Source organism: Periplaneta americana, chromosome 4 (assembly GCF_040183065.1).
Source record: "Periplaneta americana isolate PAMFEO1 chromosome 4, P.americana_PAMFEO1_priV1, whole genome shotgun sequence".
In the NCBI taxonomy this organism is placed as follows: Eukaryota; Metazoa; Arthropoda; class Insecta; order Blattodea; family Blattidae; genus Periplaneta; species Periplaneta americana.
Genome location: NC_091120.1, coordinates 190627220 through 190651683, shown reverse-complemented (window position 1 = coordinate 190651683; position 24464 = coordinate 190627220). Strand labels below are relative to the sequence as shown.

Below are 24464 nucleotides of genomic sequence, written 5' to 3'. Positions count from 1 at the left end.
AATATTTATTTTATCCCCCCAAAAATTGCGTTGTTGAGTTTCTTTTCAGAACATGCAATAAAATTTTTAACCTCTTAGCATGTAATTTCTTGGAGCCTACAATGCTTGAATGGAGTAAAAATAAAAGTGTCGAAAAATGACTTTAAAATGTCGATTTTCCGTCACGAAAACTTGTTTGTAACTGTGAAATATAACTACATCATTAATGTTGAGGACGATTATGTTGACTATTACACTTTTACTACGTCATACTACTTCTGACCAATAAAACGGTACGAAAATACGTGTTTCAACCAATCATGGTTGTTTATCGCTACAATTTTACCACTTCCCTAGCATTTGTTTTCATCACTTCCCTAGCATTTGTTTCTTTTTTTGCCAACATTTAAAAATGCAAATTCTTTACGGTACTATAAAACATGCTTTGCGATCGTCATTTGTTTCCCGCATAGATAGTCAACTGAAAATGGCGATTCCGTTCAAACGTTTTGGTGAAGCTAACATTAGTAAAATAAAATTTTAGTAAGTCAATATTTTATTGCATTCGAGTACTTTATTTCTTCTAATCTTTATATACTTTCTTCTAATCATATAATAGTCAATTAAATCCCACTCGACTTTTGATTTCTCTACCTCTAGTGAGATTACTATTGACTATTACATTTTTACTACGTCATACTACTTTTGACAAATAAAACGGTACGGAATGACTTGTTTCAACCAATCAGGACTGCTTGTCCTTCAATTTTTATCACTCTCTAGCATTTGTTTTTTATTACCTCCCTAGCATTTGCTTTTATCATCTCCCTAGCATTTGTTTCTTTTTTTGCCAACACTATACTTTCAATAATTGTTTCTTTTAAAATTTATTCATGCTTAGTTCATCATCCTTAATTAAAACTTTTCTATCATTTATCTTGTTTATATTATTTAGGTTATGTTACAGCTTCTGCTGTATGAGATTATGGATAGTCACGTATCAGAGAATGTTTAATACATATTGATAATTGAAGTGGAATGCAACTGTTTTAATAAAAATGAAACAATCAACAAAGCCTGCTTGACTAGTAATCCTCCATAGAGTTCAATGAAGATTGTATAGTTGGCACAACTGGTAACAAGGGAACACTGATCATAACACACTACTGCCATCTAGCGGAATATTTGTAAAGATGAGATGGTACAATAATACATTTTCAAGACAGATTAATATTGTAATAAGTCAATTAATATTTTATTGTATGAGGGTACTTTGTTCTTCTAAGCTTTATATAGGCGTACTTTCTTCTAATCAATTAAATCAAAACCTCTAGTGAGATTACTGTAGACTATTACACTCTTACTACGTCATACTACTTTTGACCAATAAAACGGTACGAAAGGACGTATTTCAACCAATCATGGCTGCTTATCGCACAATTTTATCGCGTCCCTAGCATTTGTTTAATTTTATCGCGTCCCTAGCATTTGCTCAATTTTATCGCATACCTAGCATTTGTTTCTTTGTTTGCCAACATTTGAAACTGCGCTGGTCTGGACGTCAAAAAACAAAAAAACAAAAAAAAAAATATATATATATATATAATTAGAAACCACTCCAGTCGATGCACAGCAGTTTCAAATATGACTCGCATTGGCATTCAAGAACAAGAATTAATAAAAATCACTGATCATACCTATGCATCTTCTGAAATCCGATTTAGAAATAAATGAAGAGCACCATTCGGAAATCCTGAATAAGTTGAATACACCATGTAGGCCTAAATCAACGAGTTCCACTTCTATTACGCACACGTCCAATATAACATCAATTGAACCACCAACCACATTCAAATTTGAAAATTGTACATTCAATAATTATTCCCTTTAAAATTATTCATGTTTATTTTTTATGCCATCGTCGTTAATTAAAACTTTTCTAACACTTGTGTATATTAGTTAGGTTATGTTATAGCTTCTGCTATATGATATTATGGATAATCACGTATCAGAGATTGTTTAATATTAAGATTTATTGAAAATCATCTGTCAAGTGACGTTGATTACTGGGATTCGGATAATTGAAATGAAATGTTGCATTTTAATAAAAATGAAACTGAATCAACAATGCCTTCTTGACTAGTAACAGTCCACAGAGTTCAATGATGATTCCATAGTTGGCACAACTGATACCGGTAACAAGAAAACAATCATAAAACACTACTGCCATCTAGCGTAATGTTGAGATGGTACAATAATAATAATAATAATAATAATAATAATAATAATAATAATAATAATAATAATACTTATTTGTCAGAAACCAGTGTACAAGGCCTGGATATGACATCGTCAGGTTCGATAGTTGATACATTTGAAGACAGTTGTATTTTCGTAAGCCAATTAATATTTTATTGTATTGGAGTACTTTGTTACTTCTAATCTTTATATACTTTCTTCTAATTGTAATAGTCAATTAAATCCCACTCGAGTTTTGATTTTCTCTAGATAAATCAAAACCTCTAGTGAGATTACTGTTGATAAAATTTAAGCAACGTATTAATGAAAGATGAGTAACAAATACATTGGGGTTTTCTCGAAAAAAGAAAACAAAACAAAATTTCACCTAAAACCTTCCTTAAATGACGTCTTCTGAATTTCCTGATTTCTCTTGTGTTTATAAGAAATAGTTGGCAGCCCTAATGGTTGTTTTATTATCTTGGCACTATTTCCTTCAGACAACGTAAATATTTCTGAAATAAGATGCGCACGCAAGACACTCCCTCTCGTTACGAAGGACGGTGCCATAACCACGCCATTCTGCTAGTGATGTATGACTTTCAGAATCTTATCGAGAGTCGTTGGAATGGACGGTTATTGCTTTCTTGTTTGCGTTAACCTTTCACGTTCATAGCGGCCAAAGACGTAATAAAATATAGAAAATATGAGCGTAGTAATAGATGTTTAACGATTATATTTGCATATTTAGAGACGATGAACTGCTATTTATTTGATACGCTTTTGACAGTCTCTAAAGAAGATCACCGCAAAATATATAAGATTTGCAAGAGGATACTTGGGAAACAAAAAATGCTGTTCATTGAAACGATTTGAGTCCGCTGTAACCGAGATGTGATTTGGTTATATATTAAGAATTCGCAATGCTGTTTATGTAACTTTAATTTCTTCTCCCATTATCATTTTGTCTCGGCTTCATTATCATCAAAAGGAGACCGGGAACCTCCTATCTTAACACATGTTAAATCAGTGATATTTACTGTACTTTATCTCTAAAACTGTTGGGAGGAGAAGAATGAAACTTCTATGGCTTATTTATGACACTCTTATAAGTAATCTGATGGAAGGATTTGCAAATATAATATTATTTTATAAATTTATTATTTTTTTCTGAGTATGTAAATTTTTACCTCATTTTTTTGCTATATTTTTCAAGAAATCTACTTTAAAAACCGTTATTAAAAAACTGTGTCAATCTATGCTATAATACAAACTAAATACACACAAAAAATTTGAAGTAAGAAGCTGAGATGGTACACTTTACTTACTTACTTAATCACTGGCTTTAAAGGAACCTGGAGGTTCATTGCCGCTCTCACATAAGCCCGCCGTTGGTCCCTATCCTGAGCAAGATTAATCCAGTCTCTACCATCATATCCCACCTCCCTCAAATCCATTTTAATATTATCTTCCCATCTACGTCTCGGCCTCTCCAAAGGTCTTTTTCCCTCCGGCCTCCCAACTAAAGATGGTGCACTTTATAGAGAAAAATACAGACTTACGGAAAATGGCTGTGAAAGTTATCGGAACACCCCAGTTGCGTAATCCTCATTTTATATAAAAAAATTAAAATAAGGGAAACTCGGATAATTCCGCAGTAGTGTATATATGATTTTACTGCGGCTTTACAATAGCGTGAAGGTAAGTTTTGAGAGGCTGTCAACAGGAGGCATGTCCTCTGCAGTGCTATAGAAAAAAAAATCAAGGATATTGGTCGACACCTCTGTCGGCAATACAGTGAAACATCGAAAGTTGGCTGTTTTTCGTGTTTTGCTACACAGCTGTGAAGAAAGTGAGCATTGTTACATATAAATTGTTCCTTTTATGTTACTTTCATAATGTATTTCATAATCATTTACTACTGCGGAATTAGCCAAGTCCTATTGCGTAATTACCCGAGTTGTTCTTTTTAAACTTTAATGTACAGTAGAACCTCAATTATCCGTGGTAATGAAGGGGATAGGCTGAACGGTTAAACGAAAAAAAACGGATAATCCGTACCATAAGAGATTTTTGTAAATTTAGTGAATAACACAGACACTTTTGTAATTTCCTCCGTGGTCTTGTACTAGGTAGTGGTTCAGAAGTCCTGTAATTGAACTCTGGTTGTCAACGACGGACTTTTAAAGAAAAGGAAATTCCTTGTAATTGCTATCTGTGGAAAGATAGAAATAGTGGAGGTCTCAAGTTGTAGATTTACATACTTTATACTCCAGTCTCGTATTCTGACCCGAAATGAGGCACAGTTTCTCTTTCCCCAAACCACTTAATTATTTAGGCCTACACTTTTTCTTTCGATACTTAGCATAAGATTTGTTTTGACATCCGTAGAAGACATTTTATATAGAAGTTATATAGTACGACAACTCTAACAGTAGACCATGCTGCCCTAACGATAAAGGCTTGTAATGACACACTAAAAAAATAACGTGCTAATACAATGTACAGTACGTCATATATTTCTGCAGCAAAAAAAAAAAAAAAAAAAAAAAAAAAGCGAAAGATAGACGGATAATCCAACAGTCGGTTAATAGGGTGACGGATAATTGAGGTTCTACTGTATGTACAACTAAATATATTTGCATTTTAATAGGTCTCTTTATCTCATTTGGTAATGAAAGGTTTCGTCCATGTCTACATACCTTGATAATATTTTTCAATAAACATTTTGATAAAAATATGATAGATTTACTTCGTAATATTGCGGAATTAGCCAAATATCCCTATATTTCAATAATAATAATAATAATAATAATAATAATAATAATTTATGTATAGTATTCTCTATCTAGGATTCTATTCCCCCTCATCAGAAATCTTAATTCGCACCCTGTGGATAACAGTGTCGGATGATTTATTTTTGTAAGGAGATAATATTGTGTCTTTCCATTTTAATACCGCTTAAATGCAACTCATACTCAAGTATATTAGGCTATGCATGTTAATCTACAAAACCTCTACAATATAAAGGATAGCATGTGACCTTACACATACGCATTAAGAAGTCATTATAAATACCAATCCCATTTTGACACAAATAAATACATTATTCAACTATCTATTTAGATAAACTATACATTTAGACGCTGTAAAGTGTCTTCTAATGCCCATTATTTGAACTTTGCACCTAACAACGTAATCATGATAGGGCCTAGCGTGGTTTCCACATATATTTCTCTAATAGAAGTCGCAGTTACGTCTATTTCGACAATTTCTTATCAGTCAATAAAGGAATTGGGCGTGTCGATGGGTGAAGTTCAGTATTTGCTACGGAGAGCAAGATTCAAAGAAGCTGAAGTCATATTCATTTCTACAGTCATGAAGAACACATCATAATGATGGTAAACATATACGGATGATTTTGTCAAGGACGTGTATTGTAAGGATTCTTTATTTCTGAGGATTTAACAGTAATAAATTTCAATATCCTTTTCCACATAAAATGTTTCAAGAAGTGAACATCAAGATGTTAATGTGTTGGGATTTCTTTGTGATGTCCACAACTTTTCTTCAAGTTATGCTTTCCAACTTCAATGAAATCACTAGGTTTGTGTTGCATTATCAGTGTACATTATCTGAAGAATTAAGTGTCTGTGCTATATTCAAACATCTTACTGAAGTCGAGACGCTGTTATTTCCGGCGTGACTCCTCCTCTTTGCTTACGTCTTAGGAAGTGAAAGCTCTATAAAGTCTAGGTAGTAGTATCGTTCGCCATTTTTGTTCTTTCGTTCCCGAGCTACCACACGAGGAATCTATTTGCCACACCGTTAAACATTATCATGTCGTAGCTCCTATGATAATAAATCAAACGCACTGTAATTCAGCAAATAATTGAGCGGCAAATAACGTCTTCTTGTGCTTTCTGCAAACGCCAACGAAAGAGCCAAAATGGCGGGCGATTATATTAAGTATTTATTGAGCCTTAAGAAATGAATAACGTCTTCATCAGCGAATCACAAGACGCACACGTTTAAATGTAGCCGACCTGCAACGCGATTGGCTGCCGGAAATTAGAGCAACGGGACTATAGTTACTAGCCCAATGGAGCGCTCGCCGTAGGCATCCTAGATGGAACTATAGATGCCAAGCACCAGGATTTCTAGAAAATGTTTGTATCAATGTCTTTTTTGTGTTTAAGTGCGTAAAACGATACCCTGAGGTCCTGTCTATTTTTTTTCTGTCACTCTGTATAAATCAAGAAGTTGTTCAAAAAATCATCTCGCAAATTCTTAAAGATTCCCTATAGATTATAGAATTTCATTTTTACCACTCAGAAGGCCTTAATTAAGGATATGCTAATTTTAATTAAAATCTTTTATTTATGAGTATAATTTTAAAGTCATCTTCTAAGATTTTATTTTATAATTGATAATTAATCAGTGATGCTTAATTATTACATTTTATTTTTATAACAATACTCATATTTAATTAATTATATTTTTGTTTGCTATTAATTTCCGGATCCTCGTGATCATCCTTAATTAAGGCCGGACGATTTCTCTCTCTCTGAAGTAAGTTTTTTTAAGCTTGCTGAATCACATCTATGTGTCAGAATTTATTAATGAACGCATCGTATCGTAAAGTTAACATCATTTGTTTTAGTTTTCTGAATCTGTCTCTGATGTTAGATTCATCTTCTTTGTTTTTCTGTCCTTCTTTTTCCTTACCTTCTTTCCACTCTGTATGAATATATGAATAGTAAAGGTTTCTTGTAAATATTTATATGAACTCTTTGTCTAAGTCCGTGAATTAACATCCGTTTTTTTTTTTCATTCTGTATAAATGGACAGACTGACGAAGGAATAAATAAAAGTTTATTGCAATTATAACAGATATTTAAATAAAATCACTTTTTCTTCACTGTCACTTGAATGAACGAATGAAAATCTCAGAAAAATGTTCGTCTATATCAGGCCTGCACAAGGTTTGCGCTCTCCGAGCCGGCTCACAGCTCATGAGCGGAATGCAGATATTAGCTGCGCTCTGTATAAGGGTGGACTGGAAGAAGGGGTGATCTCGTACAAAATATACACAAAAGGAAGTACTATTACGAGTGTTCATGAAATGAATTCCCGTTTAGTGTTTGGACTATTATTAACTAATAAAGAAATATTTATTTTACAGAAATAATAGAAATTCTATAGCTACTTAAATGTTCAATATCATTTTGTTATATTTTTATTTATCAGTACATCAAAACGAGGTTTTATATTGTTGGCAGCTGAAAGGAACAGTAGCCTACTGATCATAATGAAACATCAGTTACAGATGTTCGATGTCTGCCTTTATTAAAGTTGATTATAGAAAACAGTTTCTCACAAATATAAATGTTGAGCCAAACATAGCAATCATTTTCACAGCCAGCCTGTGTAGTCGTGGATATTATTGCTAATGTTTAGTCTTGTAAAACTCAACCAGGCTAGTAGTATTATTCAAACGATCTTTAGCCCTTAGGTCACATTGAAGATCAATAAGTTTGAGCTGCAAATCGTTAAATGTTAAATGTTATGTTCCGTCTTTTAGATTCCTCCATACTGTACTGTAGCAGTAGGTAAGCAACGTGAAACAGTTACTGAGAATAGGCCTACACACTGCACTCCACTAGATAACTGAGTGGTCGTTTCCATCTCCTCTACATATAGCAAGTCTATGTCATTCTGACGTATCTTCCTCTCCGTTTCAGCGAGCGATAAACACGGCTCTCCCGCTCCGAAGGAACGCGCGCGCTCGTTGAGCGCTTTTTGTGCCGGTATGGTCTATATCAATTTCTCTCTTTCCATTATTCACGTGGAATTATGTCGCGAATTTGGCACACTCCCTTCTATTTTGCATAAAATAATTTATTAACATTTGAAACAAATTATTCTTACACAGCCTTTTCCCTATTCTTTACATTCCAGTTTTTGCAATGAAACCCTGAAACTTGACACATTTATTTTCCACTCATAAACAAAAGAAGTCCGGGTGTGATTTATAAAACGACTAAGGCATGCAGTCTTGTTGAGCAAGGGTTATGATTATCAGTTCGAGTTCCACTTATGTCAATCTCTTCGCAAGCTGCTCTGGAAAGCACACGCTGTAAGTTAAGTGGTGTACTAATTGTACCCCACGTATATGTACTCCACGTTATTTACTTTGAATTGTGTTTTAATTTCATTTTAGGCACGTTCGAAATAATAAACTGCATAAAACTACCTAAATACTAATGACAGCACGTCTGTCTGTCTGTCCGTCTGTCCACATAAATGTAACCCTAGATCATATATGTAACAGATAGCTCATCCCTATGTTAAAATCGGCAGCACTTTGAAGAGAACAACCGCCAGGATCGCCACCCGTCTGCCGTATGTATTACTATAGTTTAATTCTAAATACAGTCTACTGTACTACAGTAAATTCTTTGCAACTTTGAACTACAGTAGACCGAAAAAGAAAAATACAGTAATGTGTCATGCAATTTTATTCTAGGTCTACATTTACGTAGTACTGTAATTTACAGTTTTCAACTTAACCTTTATATTCAGGTGCCATGTCTCTCGAAACAGAACAACTGATTGAAGTGAAGAGAATAATCCTACTAACCCTATCATGTGTCGAATACAATTTCACGATCGCGGAAACCTTGGACCTATCAGACAGGTTAAATTTTATGACTCTGTTTATCCACCCGCTTCCAGCTAACAAGGGGTAGCCGGCTGGGCTAGTGGTAGCCTACGAGACCCTTATTGTCTTCTTTCATGTGAAGGAATTCCTGTACAGTTCTCAAAACTAAATTTTCCATTTTTGTAACACATTAGGTCTTGAAATCCAAGTTCTGTCCGCAGTCAGGAGGTAAGGCAAGCTTTAGGACTGTGAAACAGCTGTCCGTGTCCGTGGGTCCGTAAACGAGAGTTAAATTTATCATTATTTCTATATTATTTCAGTTGGGACATAAAAATTTTGCATATATGAGGAGTGTCCGTATCTTCAAAATACACTAACAAAACCGCAAACACTGTTGGAACTTTGAATACTGTCTGAGAGGACACACGACAGCAACAGAGAGGCAGATCAATAAAATAACACCACACCATGAAAGTCTCCAGAACGATTCAGACGCTTCTGCCACCGGAAGGGGAAACTTAAAAAAAAAAGTATATATGTATGCACAGTGTTCTGCCCAAGAGCAGGTCTTTAACTGCAAACCCAGCATTTCCCATTCCTACTTTCCTCTCAATCTCCCCATATAATACCTTAATGCTGTCTATCAACTGATATCTTTTACCCCGAACTCTTGTCCCGTTCACTATTCCTTAAGCATCGCAAATTAACAAATTAGGCCTACACCAAAATAATTAAAACAAAAAAAAATAAAGTAGAAATAAAATAAAATAAATAAAAAGCCAATCACCGCACTCACACACCTACTGGCACTTATGCCAGAAATAGTGTCATATACAGTATGTAAGTATATATTTATTATTATTTATGTACAATGGCTGGAGAGGGCGTCCTGAGCGTATAAGACCCTAAAACGGCCTCTGGCTCAAAGCCAGAAATGTCAATAAACATCAACATCATCTTCGGGGTGTCCGTATGGAGAGATTTCACTGTATTTGTATAATTGTAATTTTTACCGTCGAATAAAGAAAATCTAAATAGTCAGCTATAAAAAGAACCAGCCATATTTCTCCAGTAGTTTTCACGATTCAAAGAAAAATGTGGTATGGGGTACAAAATGGACCCCGCCCAGCTTGCAAAGGGTTATTTATTTAATAACCTGTAATATCTCACGTGAAGTTCGGGCATCGTGCTGGCCTCATGCCACAGTATTCCCGCTGTGTATGTGTCTACTAAAAAGTTAAACAATAGACTGCGCAGAGAAGTGGAGAAGCCCAATATATAAGAAGATACATTAATAATTAAATAAATAATCCATTAACAGATTTATACCGTAACTCTATTTCCAATATTACAAATGAAGGAGTAAACAACACTTGGTAAATCGTCTAACAACATGCTTTTATAGTACAAAAGACGAGATGTGACTTCATTATGTTATGCCTATGTACATCCTGTAACAGAGTTTTTTCCATTACAGTTTTGTTGTCATCAAACTTTAATCTTCATATCCGCAAGGCGATGACACCCAGGAGAATGATGAATGCTTCCGCTGATGATTTCTTTGCATATCCGCTAGAAGCTCTCCTTGAAACAGGACTACGACCCGCTGCTCGACTCGACGTTTCTATCTCAGTATAATGCGCAGAAGAATTCCTTTCTTCGGGGGACATGAAGCTTTTCAGGTACTCCTCAAACAAAAATCTCGCCCATTGGTAATCAGACACATTCGCCATCCCTGGCGATACGAGTCTCGCTAGATCTGCTTGTAGCGTTAGAGGAGATTTCAGTCGACGACGTTTACCGGGCTCTGATTCCTCAAAAATGCTGATGAAGTTCCCAGAACTAAAGGACGGATCATTGATCGTGAGCCCGTAAGCATTATCATCATTTTTTCCCAATCGAACTGTTTTACCATTTATCATCAAACGAGGTAATTTTTTCTTATTATTATTTTTTTGTGATTCTTGTGAGGGTTTTTCCTTCAAATATTCCTGTAATTGAAGCTGTTTTTGTTGACCATCTGACAAATGCATTGTTCGCTTCATTTCATTGAAAAGCGATAATATATCTTGATGATGTTTTATCTTTAACCATTTCGAACTACTAATACTTTTGTTGAAATTTCTAATCGATTTAATTTCTTCCATATTGCCATCTGTAACCCGATCGGTTCGAGCTGTTGTTGGCTGAGTGACTTTAACTACATCCGTGAATGGAGCCCTACAAACCAAAGCAGACACAAATAATATGGCAGTATATCTCAACAAGACCAGCTGATGTAAAACAAAGGTAAACAAATATACTGGGGTAAATAATTAATTCCTAATCCTGGCATAGAAATAAATATTTCTATTTTATTTTTCTAAGATTAACATACTTTTGCAATGTTAAACTATTGTTATGTATTTCTAAAAACAAATCTGTTCCTAACAGTTCAACTATTTACTACTACATCTACTTCTAAATTAAGGGGAGAGGATGCTATTTTTTGGTGAAAAATGAGTAAATTAAAAAAAAAAATTCTTTAAAATACTCTGTGATATGTGTGAAACGTATAGCATAACATTTTGTGGGTATTTGTGCCCTTATCGGATGTTGAGTCGCCATTTTTAAACTTCCTGCGTTATGGATTTTTAAATCACTCGCCCAATTTTATTGTTGTTTCCGGTAAATTAAATTTTCAAAAAAAAAAAAATCTTTAAAATACCCTTTAATATGTGTAGAATGCATTGCATAACATTTTGTGGGTATTTGTGCTCTTATCGGATGTTGAGACGTAATTTTTAAACTTCCTGAGCTATGGATTTTTAAATCACACGCCCGCTTTTATCGGTTTCCAGTAACTTCATTTTTTTTTTGCTACATTGCCAGACAAAAATGGATATAATTTCTGAACTATTAAGGATACATGCATGAAATTTAGAACACACATTCTTTAGACTATTAGGACACTCTTCTCTGTAACAGAATTTTGTTAATTGATTTCATTTAAAAAATACGTCCGTTTGTTTGCAAGAATGGAAACCAGAAAATTGTTTATTAAATTTTAATTGTTTATTTTACAAACGTAGGGACTAATATCAAAATTCTGTTACAGACAGTTTGTAGAACATGCTTTTGCAAATACATTGCAAAAAACTGTTTGAATCTATCTTTAAAAACGGTTTAGATATATCGGTTTTAGTACAATCCTGAATTGGGTATATATATATATATATATAAAATGTACACTGTCACACGTTAAAAGTGTTAAAATTGTTTAAAAAGATATTTACCTTCGACAGACGGCCCGTTTCGACGCTATTTGTCGTCGTCTTCAGTGTCTCTTGAACCACTGATATATATATATATATATATATATATTTCAAATTTGGGTCCCCAAATGATTTTTTTTATTTTTATTTGGTTGAGTTGCCACAGCTATGAGCTCTCAACATACAAAAAATTAATATTTTACACCAAATAGGAAAAAAGTTTTAAAAAATACCATCCTCTCCCCTTAAGGACGTATGCTATTATCACAGCACTCAGACACAAATGACCCATTGTGCACCTCAGACTGGAAATTAATCCAAAAGACCGCAGTGTGTGGTTAAACTATTTACAATCACTTCGTGGCAAGGTCAGGTGAGTATGGCGGATGACTGAGGAATTCTAATTTAAAATTCAGCAATGGTGACCATGGTAACAACAATCTTGTGCACAGAACAATCTTTTGAAGGAACATCACTTCTTGGCTCAACTTGTCACACTTCGTCTCTTTAATTGCCCCACACAATTTTCCTATCAGATTGCCTTAGTAAGTTACCTGTTATTGTTTTCCCATGCTTCAGATCATCAAAATTCATCTACATTCCGAAAACCAAATACTATATCTCTCCCAGCACTATTTGAACACAAAGTTTTCGAGGGGGATGGGGATAATGATACTGTTGTGGCAAGGTCGAAATGGCGTATCCATGACTCACCCAAAGTGACTTTCACACGTTCTAAACATTCACTAATACTGATTTACTGCTAACAGCAACAGTAACAGTGTCATTATTTTTGCGTTCCTTCGATCAATCAAGAGCATGCTATGAGTTTTCTAAACGGTTTCTTCAGTGACAACCTTTTTCGAAACACCAGAGCGATAGACATTTTCAAATTGTTCTCTTGACAGACTGAACTTCCGACACCATTCTTTTACCTTCTCATCAACCTATTATACAGAGAAAGTACCTACTGTAATGCTGAACAAATTTATTACAAGGTTTACACCAAAACTCTCGTTTTTAGTCTCCCTGATAAAAGTTGCTTTGCACGAGACACAAATCAAGCACTGATGATAAATGATGACAAGCGAGCTAAATATGTAGGCCTACCTTTTCTTCCATACCTCAGTGAAAAATATGGCATTTCGCTTTACAACTGGGATGTTACAGGCTTACTATTTGGAGCGAGGGGTTGTTTACCAAAAATTTACATGTAATATCCTTAAATCCTTTAAAATTCCCTTTTATGAGGTTCAGAAGATTGTAATGGAAATTCTGAAGGGCTCTCTTCAAATTCTACACTATCATCCATATGTTAACACGTAAATTTTTGTTTTGATGTACAAATCGAATCATTATTTTGCTCGTTTCATTTCCCTTTATCTTTTATGTTTGTTAATTCCGGATCCCAGTGGTCAACCTCACTTGAGGACGAATGATTTGAAATAAATCTTAGCAGGGGTAACATGTCATATGTCTGCTTACAGTGATTTCTTATAAATTATTGCACAGAGGTATTCAGTATTAACGAGTCAATTTAGCCGGGAATGATAGCATACACAGGAAAAATACTACTTTTTGTATAAAAAATAATGGGTCTTTATTTGAAATCCAACAACAAACAATAATTTATGAATAAAGTCAGATTATTTGAATTATAAAGAGTGTTTTTGTATGCGACCCATAATACGAAGTTGTGTATTGTGATTTGGGTACTCAGCAAATTGCTTAATTTCTTTACGTATTTTCAACGACAGTTGAAGAAGGCTTATCAATACGAATTTTGTAACATGTTAAAAACATTCAATTGTAATGAAGCGTGTAAAACTTGTTTGGAAAAACAATTTGTCAATTTCGATACAGGATTCTCTCCAAATGTAAAAAAGCACAATCTTATTGCTTTCAGTTGAAGTAAAGATTTTCTTTCTTTTACAACTTAATCGTTTATTACCACGTGACACTCACATTGTCCTATTTTGTACGAATTTCTCGTCAACTCACGCAAATTGTCGCGTAAATAAGTAACGTTTAACAGTCGGACACTTGAAAATTACCAACTGCACACTCAAAAGAATGTACAATGACAATGTCACTACAGTGTTATAAACCTGATGTTACCACCTAGAACCAGAGCTTACTGATCTATTCTCGTAAATGAAATACTTAAATTTCTGGTCTATACAAGTAGACTATTTGTAAATCTCTCCTAATTTATACAAATCACAATTTATTACAATTGTTAAACGTTTTGTTATCCGGTTCACACTTTTTCTGTAAACTAAATGCACTTAAAAAACCCATAACGTGGAAAAACCTCATTGTAATAACCATGAGGTGTGATATCACACAAAGACAAGAATAATTTACGTTTCACGTTTCCCTATCATGCATTACTTACCGCTGTTCCATAAAAGAGAAACTTGAAATAGGTTTTACATCTACAGCCGACATAAATATGCCATACAACAATGATACGCTGACCAATGCTCCCCACATTATCGCATTTGATTCAGAATTTGACGTAGGACTTGAAACACGATACAAAAAAATATAATATATATCATGGTTTTGCAACAATATGAAAAATAAAACGCCAAATCGCATTGTGACTTTCTTATTTGTCCTCTTCCTATTGATAGATACCAGTACACCGTCAACTCTTTAAATATTACTAAGATGATAGAAACGAAGGCTTTGGCAAGCATGTTTTTTTATTAATTTGTTTATGGTGAATTTCAAAGTTGCCAACTTCTAAGGTTAAAATGTCACCATATTACCACAGCCTAATATTTACAGTCACGAAGCTCAATGCGTAGGGAATATGCATCCATAGATAGTTGCATGAAAACAGCACTATTTGCAGATGATATAGTTTTGTGGACTTCCGGATCTTACAGACATAGAGACAAAATTCAAAATTCTGCTCTTAAAGCTCTAAATCAACTACATGAATGGAATACATCAAATTTGATGACACTCAATTTAAGCAAAAGTAACTACCAAATATTTTCACTCGGTAAAAAAGAAAGAAAATTCAATATCCAATACAATGGCCAACACCTTCCTAGACTTATGAATCCAAATATCTTGGAGTTATTTTCGATAGTAAGTTAACATGGAGCAACCATTTGAAATACATTTCTGAAAAAGCCCGTAAAAGATTCTCCCTTCTAAAAAGATTAGCAGGAAAGAAATGGGGATGCTCTAGGAATACTTTGAACACTACATACAAAATGTTTATACAGCCAGTGCTGACATACTGCGGAGAAATTTTAATTACTTCACCTTTCATAAACGACATAGAATATGTTCAAAACCAAGCTCTCAGACTCATTACTGGTGGATTCAAAACAACTCCAACAGATTCTATGAGATTCCTCACTAATATTAACAACATCAAAATGACAATAGAAGAAAAAGCACTGATTCAATATGAAAAACTTATCAGATTACCAGGAAACAATTGGCATTCATACAGTCCTCTCTGTAGATTGAAAACTCAAAAAAAGTTTCATATCCATTGTTCAAGAATTAAAACAGAAAATCAATATCCCGAATTTAAAAGAAAACTTACAAATTAAACCAAACCCTTTAACTCTATTAAATATAGATTACAATCTAAATTTAACAGAAGAAATAGTGAAATCAGAAGTAAACACTGAAATAATGAAACAATTGTCTTTAGAGACAATTAATATTAGGTACCCTCCACAAAACTGGCTTCATTTATACACCGACGGATCCTTGATCTCCAGAGAACAAGGTGCCGGTGCAGGTGTTACGTGCTGTCTCTTCTCACTTTATAGATCTCTTGGATATGGAACAACAAGTTTTGATGGTGAAATCATTGCAATAAGTGAATGTCTCAGGAATCTTCTATGCCACATCAATAAATTTAGGAATGCAGTTGTATTGTCAGACTCCAAAGCAGCTATTCTATCAATAGTCTCTAAACACACACCTTCATCTCAAACAGCAGAAATAACTAAAATGCTCTCTCAATTCATATCACTCAATAAATGAATTGTATTCCAATGGATACCATCCCATTGTGGAATCCTGGGAAACGAGAATGCGGATGCTTTAGCAAAGAAGGGCAGCACTGCTACTTACAGACCTGTTACTAAATCTACGTATTACTCTGTGAAAAGATTATTAAGTCTACATACTTAGACTTCAACAAATAAAATTTGATAACTCAATCCCAAGGGAAAAAATGGAACTCTCTGCATCATAATCCACAGTTAATTCCCGATTTACCACGAAAATCGTCTGTAGCTGCATTTAGATTGGCAACAGGCCATGATTGTTTGGCCAAACACCTGCATAGAATTGGAATATATCAGTCCCCTAACTGCCCATTGTGCAACTCAAACCAAGAAATGGATTCGGAACATCTCAAAATCTGTGCTTCAGTGGCTGGTCATGATAATATCTTTGAGAAATATTGGAGTGCAAGAGGTCAAATGACTTTATTGTCAAACGCCTGGCATTAGAAAACAACAACAACAGATAGTTGCTAACCACTAGGATCGCTACAATCGCCTCATTACAGACAATGCGAAATAATACCGGCACAGTCTATTGTTCATAATACCCTCACAACTCAAGCTTCGTGACTGTATATACTAGATTGGGATATTACCGTCATTATGTACACTAGATTGCAAAAGAAATGACGAGTCGAAATCGCTATCGATTTGAAATATTAATGTGTTACGAGAACTTTGCTTAGGAAACAACATAAATAAAGATACACAGAAGACAGTGCATATAAATTATATTATTGCTATGTTATCATTACATCATTCAGCTTGTTCGTGTATGTCTTTAATAACCTAAAAATATGAAACGTAACTGGCCGTATATATCGATTGTAGCAATGACAGTATCCATGAATAATAAGGAAGGCTGTGGATTTACCATGAACTGCAGTTTCACTATTTTCGTGTAGTATTCTTATTAATTTTGTAAAATAAAAGTATATGAATAATTTAAAATCAATTCATATTAAATAATAACGTGAACATGTTATAAAAGTCGTATTTACATGTTTAAAAAAAGCTAATCTCAGGAAAATAGCTTTCCAACTCGCCATGTTTGCTAAAGTCCTAGGAAAGCGATATAACTTAGTTTCGGCACTTCTTTTGCAGCCCAGTGTACGATAAATTATTAGACAAAGAAAATACATGATTAAATTAATAAATCCCCAAAAAACATCAGCAGTAATAATAATAACAATAATAATAATAATAATAATATAATAATAATAATAATAATATAATAATAACAATAATAATATAATAATAACAATAATAATAATGATAGTAATAATAATAATAATAATAATAATAATAATAATAATAATAATGTGAAAACTAAATTCGAAAGATTTAGACGCAGAAACATATATTAAACGTTTCCAATCATTCTGCTGCTACAAGGATAAAATTTATGTCTTCTAGTTAGAAAATGTGCCTGTTTTTAAAAGGAACTGTACGTCAACACATGGAAAAATTTATTATAAATTTACAAATAATAAAACTGCAAATGTACAAAATATCGTAGCCATAATATGACATAATTTTTACAACCTTACAATAGATCATTTAGGATACATAAGTTTTAGATGCATAGCTGTTTCTCTATTCACTATTACATATTATGTAAACAAATATATTTTTAATTTGCATTATATGAGCATGAATGCATACACCTTAAAACGAATTGTGTAAGGGGCTTGATTTTTTTTTTTTTGCAGTTTAGTTTTTATGTTGTGTTTTTATTAATTTTCATTGTGCACGAGTCTTTAAGAACCAATAAAAATCGTCTGATATTGAGTATTCCCCCCCTAAACATGTGGCAGCACAGATAGGTGTTGTGTTTCTTTGTTCATTTCTTGCAAAAGGAACGCCCTTGGGGTGTGATGGTTCGTTAAGATTTCGATACTAAAATTATCTTCCGCTGTGTGAATCGATAATGACAATTTATGTCGATTTCCTCTGTCGAGGAATAATCTCTGTCGTGAAAAGAAATACTTTTCGTAAATATGTATGAAAGTTTAAAGAGCGCAGATTTTATATTAGGCCTATTTCTGTAATAAATTAAATATGTAATAGTGACAACTCAAAGAGTTTGGAATTGAACGGGTTAAATCAGCTTCTTGTCTATGGGGATGACGTGAATATGTTAGGAGAAAATCCACAAACGATTAGGGAAAACACGGAAATTCTACTTGAAGCAAGTAAAGCGATAGAGTTGGAAGTAAATCCTGAAAAGACTAAGTATATGATTATGTCTCGTGATCAGAATATTGTACGAAATGGAAATATAAAAATTGAAAATTTTTCCTTCGAAGAGGTGGAAAAATTCAAATATCTTGGAGCAACAGTAACAAATATAAATGATACTCGGGAGGAAATTAAACGCAGAATAAATATGGGAAATGCGTGTTATTATTCGGTTGGGAAGCTTTTGTCATCTAGTCTGCTATCAAAAAATCTGAAAGTTAGAATTTATAAAACAGTTATAATACCGGTTGTTCTGTATGATTGTGAAACTTGGACTCTCACTTTGAGAGAGGAACAGAGATTAAGGGTGTTTGAGAATAAGATTCTTAGGAAAATATTTGGGGCTCAGAGGGATGAAGTTACAGGAGAATGGAGAAAGTTACACAACGCAGAACTGCACGCATTGTATTCTTCACCTGACATAATTAGGAACATTAAATCCAGACGTTTGAGATGGGCAGGACATGTAGCACGTATGGGCGAATCCAGAAATGCATATAGAGTGTTAGTTGGGAGGCCGGCGGGAAAAAGACCTTTGGGGAGGCCGAGACGTAGATGGGAAGATAATATTAAAATGGATTTGAGGGAGGTGGGGTATGATGGTAGAGACTGGATTAATCTTGCTCAGGATAGGGATCAATGGCGGGCTTACGTGAGGGCGGCAATGAACCTTCGGGTTCCTTAAAAGGCAGTAAGTAAGTAATAGTGACAAAGAAGAAGAAGTGTTTGAAAACCGACGTCTTTCTATATCCAACTGCTACAGTAAGCTTGATAGAGCGTAGCAACTTGTATCTCTCGCGGTATTGCATCTCTTATCTGTCAGGTAATATTTATTAACAACTGATAAAAAAACTCTCGAGAGAGAGAGAGCTGCCATCAATTAATAACAAACTGACATTTCCGGGAAAAAATGTGCGTTAGATTGTGTGACAATAACAGAGTGGCTACATAACGCAAGATAGGACGAACAGCCTTTGTGTGATGCGTTATTAATAAGTCCATTCAAGTCAAACCCAGATACTGGTGAATGGACTCTGTTACATCATGATCCATTCACGTGAAGCTATTTCGATTTAGAATGTACGAACAGCAAAATAATTCAATATTTATTATGTTCATTGAAGAGTGCGACCCCAAAACGGGTTACGTTGGTTAATAAAAGTCTCCATCGGATCGAATTGTTAAGCTCTTGCCCCCTTCAAAAGTGACGAACACTCTATGCCGCAATTCCAGTTGTCATGGATGTTACATTTTTACTATTTTCAGACTCTAATATAGGCCTATTGAAAATTAAATCACGTTTGTAAACATTTATTATTAGAATAAATTTAGCACCTTTACTTTTTAACTTTGCTCTAGAGTATGTCATTAGGAAAGTTCATGATAACAGAGAGGGTTTGGAATTGAACGGGTTACATCAGCTGCTTGTCTATGAGGATGACGTGAATATGTTAGGAGAAAATCCACAAACGATTAGGGAAAACACGGAAATTTTACTTGAAGCAAAGAGATAGGTTTGGAAGTAAATCCCGAAAAGACAAAGTATATGATTATGTCTCGTGACGGGAATATTGTACGAAATGGAAATTGGAAATTTATCTTTTGAAGAGGTGGAGAAGTTCAGATATCTTGGAGCAACAGTGACAAATATAAATGATACTCGGGAGGAAGTTAAACGCAGAGTAAATATGGGAAATGCCTGTTATTATTCGGTTGAGAAGCTTTTGTCATCTAGTCTGCTGTCAAAAAATCTGAAAGTTAGAATTTATAAAACAGTTATACTGGCTGTTCTTTATGGTTGTGAAACTTGGACTCTTACTTTGAGAGAGGAACATAGGTTAAGAGTTTTTGAGAATAAGTTGCTTAGGAAAATATTTGGGGCTAAGAGGGATGACGTTACATGAGAATGGAGAAAGTTACACAACACAGAACTGCACGCATTCTATTCTTCACCTGACATAATTAGGAACATTACATCCAGACGTTTGAGATGGGCAGGGTATGTAGCACGTGTGGGCGAATCCAGAAATGCATATAGAGTGTTGGTTGGGAGGCTAGAGGGGAAAAAGACCTTTAGGGAGGCCGAGACGTAGATGGGAAGATAATATTAAAATGGTTTTGAGGGAGGTAGGATATGATGATAGAGAATGGATTAATCTTGCTCAGGATAGGGACCGATGGCGGGCTTATGTGAGGGCGGCAATGAACCTCCAGGTTCCTTTAAAGCCAGTTATCATTTTACAGTAAAAATATTGCTTGAATAAAATTTATTATTATTGCTGAAAATAAAAGTTTCCATCACGGAAGTTACAAGATTTGTGAACTGACTTCACATCTTATTTTAAAAAATGTAAAACTCAGGTCTCTGTCTCAAGCAAAAAGAGATTCATTCTCATAGTGTCCATGTGAAAGCTATGCAAATCTCATGGCATCCAACTAGTTCACAAAAACATAATCGGTAAATATTTTACAGCTGTTTCTTCCATGTGACGGATGTTACACACATTTTGTCACAGATGTTACAGATGAGTTACTGTCCTTCATTTTTCCAGTTTCCAGGGTGCGAATTAACGGGGAGATGGGGGATTTCCCCCTTGTTGGAAAGTTATCCCCCTCTCATAACTTCATATTAACATCCCTGCTAAGGATAATTTCTATACCCTCTAACAAAATATAATTGTTTTAATACGACTATACTACTCTCACTTTGAGAGAGGAACAGAAATTGAGGGTTTTTGAGAATAAGGTTCTTAGGAAAATATTTGGGGACTAAAAGGGATGAAGTTACAGGAGAATGGAGAAAGTTACACAACGCAGAGCTGCACGCATTGTATTCTTCACCTGACATAATTAGGAACATTAAATGCAGACGTTTGAGATGGGCAGGGCAGGTAGCACGTATGGGCGAATCCAAAAATGCATATAGAGTGTTAGTTGGGAGGCCAGAGGGGAAAAGACCTTTGGGGAGACCGAGACGTAGATGGGAAGATAATATTAAAATGGATTTGAGGGAGGTGGGATATGATGGTGGAGACTGGATTAATCTTGCTCAGGATAGGGACCAAAGGCGGGCTTATGTGAGGGCGGCAATGAACCTGCGGGTTCCTTAAAAGCCAGTAAGTAAGTAAGTAAGTAAGTAAGTGAGCAAGTAATACGACTATACTTTATAAAGTACAGTATAAAGTAAGCAAATAAAATAATATGGATGTATTATCATCACCGGCAAGCTGACAACAATCAATAACTTAGGAATTACACATCTTATCTTAAGCCTGCTTATGGATATAATTATTAAAATAACCAAGATGCAAGACAAGCAACTCAGTGCGACCAAGCGTTGAGCCATATCGAATGAGGAAAATAATAATTTTATGTATGGTATTCTCTATCTAGGATTCTATTGTAGGAATTATGGACCAAGACTATACAATTCAGTATTGAAAAATAATCCAGACCTAAGCAATTTACACATTCTTAAGTGTAAAAATAAAGTGAAAATGTTTGTATGATATTTGAAAAATTTTATTATAATTTTTTGAAGTGTTACTAGTATTATATGGTACTAATTTTCATTGTATTTATCTCATGCATGTACCCTATAAGATAAAACATTGTAATAAATATAATAGATCATTTTCTTAATTAATAACAGTGTATATCTCCAATAAATGATTTTCTTAGCATCGCCACAGATACACTTGATTGTACTTGTCACTATATCTTGTCACTAGAAAGTTTTTGAAATTTATATTTTCCCCGCCATTCATAAAATATTTTGATATGATACCTCTTGCACAAAAGGAGAGATCTATAACTGAAACTCGATTAATATATTTCAGTATTATTTGTATTTATCCTGGTAATAATGAACAGTTTGACTCGTAGACTTTTTGTTTTTCAGCATTAACTTCCCATGATTTTACGAGAAGATTCGAAGAGAACGGCAGTTACGTAGACTTTCAGCTCCCCCCTACTACCAATAATGCACAACACAATGTCAATACGGCGGTTGCTGTCGTCTGCGATACAACGAACTTTTCTGTTGATTTTCGAGTTTGGCATTTCTTCCGGTTATTATATGCTTATTTAAGTTGTGTTAACTCTCGCTAGTGGTTTTATATTTTATTTTATCCGTCTTAGTATTTATTTTATTATTGTAAATATTTTTGTTTTATCACTATTATTATTATTATTATTATTATTATTGTTACTATTATTTATATCATCAGCATTATTATTTGAACCCTGTAAAATTTATGTAGACTACTGGACTGTACCCGAGCACGAGCATATGCTCATTATTCAAATGTAAATTGTAAATAAATTTGAAAAAAAAATTTGAAAATCCCCCCCTCATAAGATATCTTAATTCGCACCCTGCCAGTTTCAAAACAACTGTGACATTTCTAAGTCAAAATATTCACTTGGACTGTAAGATTGCTAATAATTGTTACTAACCCAAAGTACTGAATATAAATGGCAGAAAGAATATAGTACAGAGTAGAAAGTTCCTTGATCTTGGAGCTCTGGAATTAACAGTGCAGGCTCTCAAAATATGTCTTCAACAATAGCTCCTTGAAAAACATACATTAACAGCTGATCTCTCTATGAGTAAGTGCTGCAAACTTTAGGAAATAAAACAGTACCAATTACCCAGCCAAGACCACTTGGATTCAATGCCTATAAGAGTTGTAAAATATTTTCCTTTTGAAAATAAAACATTAGAATATTTAAATTTAGAGCCTTATCTGTGTATTACACTAATAATACGCAAATATTTGTAAAAAAAAAAAAAAAAGAAAGAATTTTTTTCATTGGAATTCTCAGTTGCCCGGAATGGCTGTTATGTCTTTTAATTCAGACGGCGAGTATTAAAGCTTTCGTCGGATCGTGAACAGATTGTGCCACTTCAGCGAGGCATTATTATGTGGCAGCTAGGAACAACCATTGCAATAAAGAGTTATTAATGCTTCCGATATGACGTCAAACTGCAGATGCAGACTGTAGGCTACACAGCTGGGAGCGACATTATTGCATTCCGGCACGATGGAAGCTCTGTCCTCTTCATATCGCATTCTACACAACGCACCTACTATAGTGAATGCTATGTTGCTTGAAGCAGTTCACAGAAACAACCGAGAAGCAACAAATTTTACTTAATCTGCACAGCGGCATAGCGTGTACGAGTTAGATTGCAGATTAACTTTGTCATGAGAACTTCTGGAAGAAGAAAACGAAAAAAGTAACAACACTTTCCAAGTATTTTAAAACAAGACAATGACACCATGCAGTTTGAAAGCTTTCTGCTGTACGTATATACGAGAATATTACTTTCTACAATGTGCATAAAACAACTATGGACATGGGCTAAGATCGCTGTAGTCGTTCTCCAGTTATCAGCCGCTGATGATGATAATAATAATAATAATAATAATAATAATAATAATAATAATTGCATTGCATTCTTCACCTGACGTAATTAGGAACATTAAATCCAGACGTTTCAGATGGGCAGGGCATGTAGCACGTATGGACGAATCCAGAAATGCATATAGAGTGTTAGTTGGAAGGCCGGAGGGAAAAATACCTTTGGGGAGGCCGAGACGTAGATGGGAGGATAATATTAAAATGGATTTGAGGGAGGTGGGATATGATGATAGAGACTGGATTAATCTTGCACAGGATAGGGACCGATGACGGGCTTATGTGAGGGCGGCAATGAACCTGCGGGTTCCTTAAAAGCCAGTAAGTAAGTAAGTTTGTAAATAATAATAACAAAATTATAATAATACTTACTTACTGGCTTTTAAGGAACACGGAGGTTCATTGCTGCCTTCACATAAGCCCGCCATTGGTCCCTATCCTGAACAAGATTAATCCAGTCTTTATCATCATATTCCACCTCCCTCAAATCCATTTTAATATTATCTTCCCATCTACGTCTCGGCCTACCCAAATGTCTTTTTCCCTCCGGCCTCCCAACTAACATTCTATATGCATTTCTGGATTCGCCCATACGTGCTACATGCCCTGCCCATC

The 24464-nt window shown here is 34.5% G+C and overlaps 1 protein-coding gene and 1 long non-coding RNA gene across 2 annotated transcripts in view; one reads left to right on the top strand and one right to left on the bottom strand.

The window, feature by feature from the left end:
* Window positions 1-24464, bottom strand: part of LOC138698540 (uncharacterized) — a 791920-nt gene that overhangs the window by 108725 nt on the left and 658731 nt on the right. The gene's annotated exons all lie outside the window — the stretch shown is intronic.
* Window positions 5496-23143, top strand: LOC138698539 (uncharacterized). The gene is made up of 3 exons (XR_011331886.1): window positions 5496-5823; window positions 10359-11170; window positions 22327-23143. It is a non-coding gene; the product is annotated as an uncharacterized lncRNA (long non-coding RNA).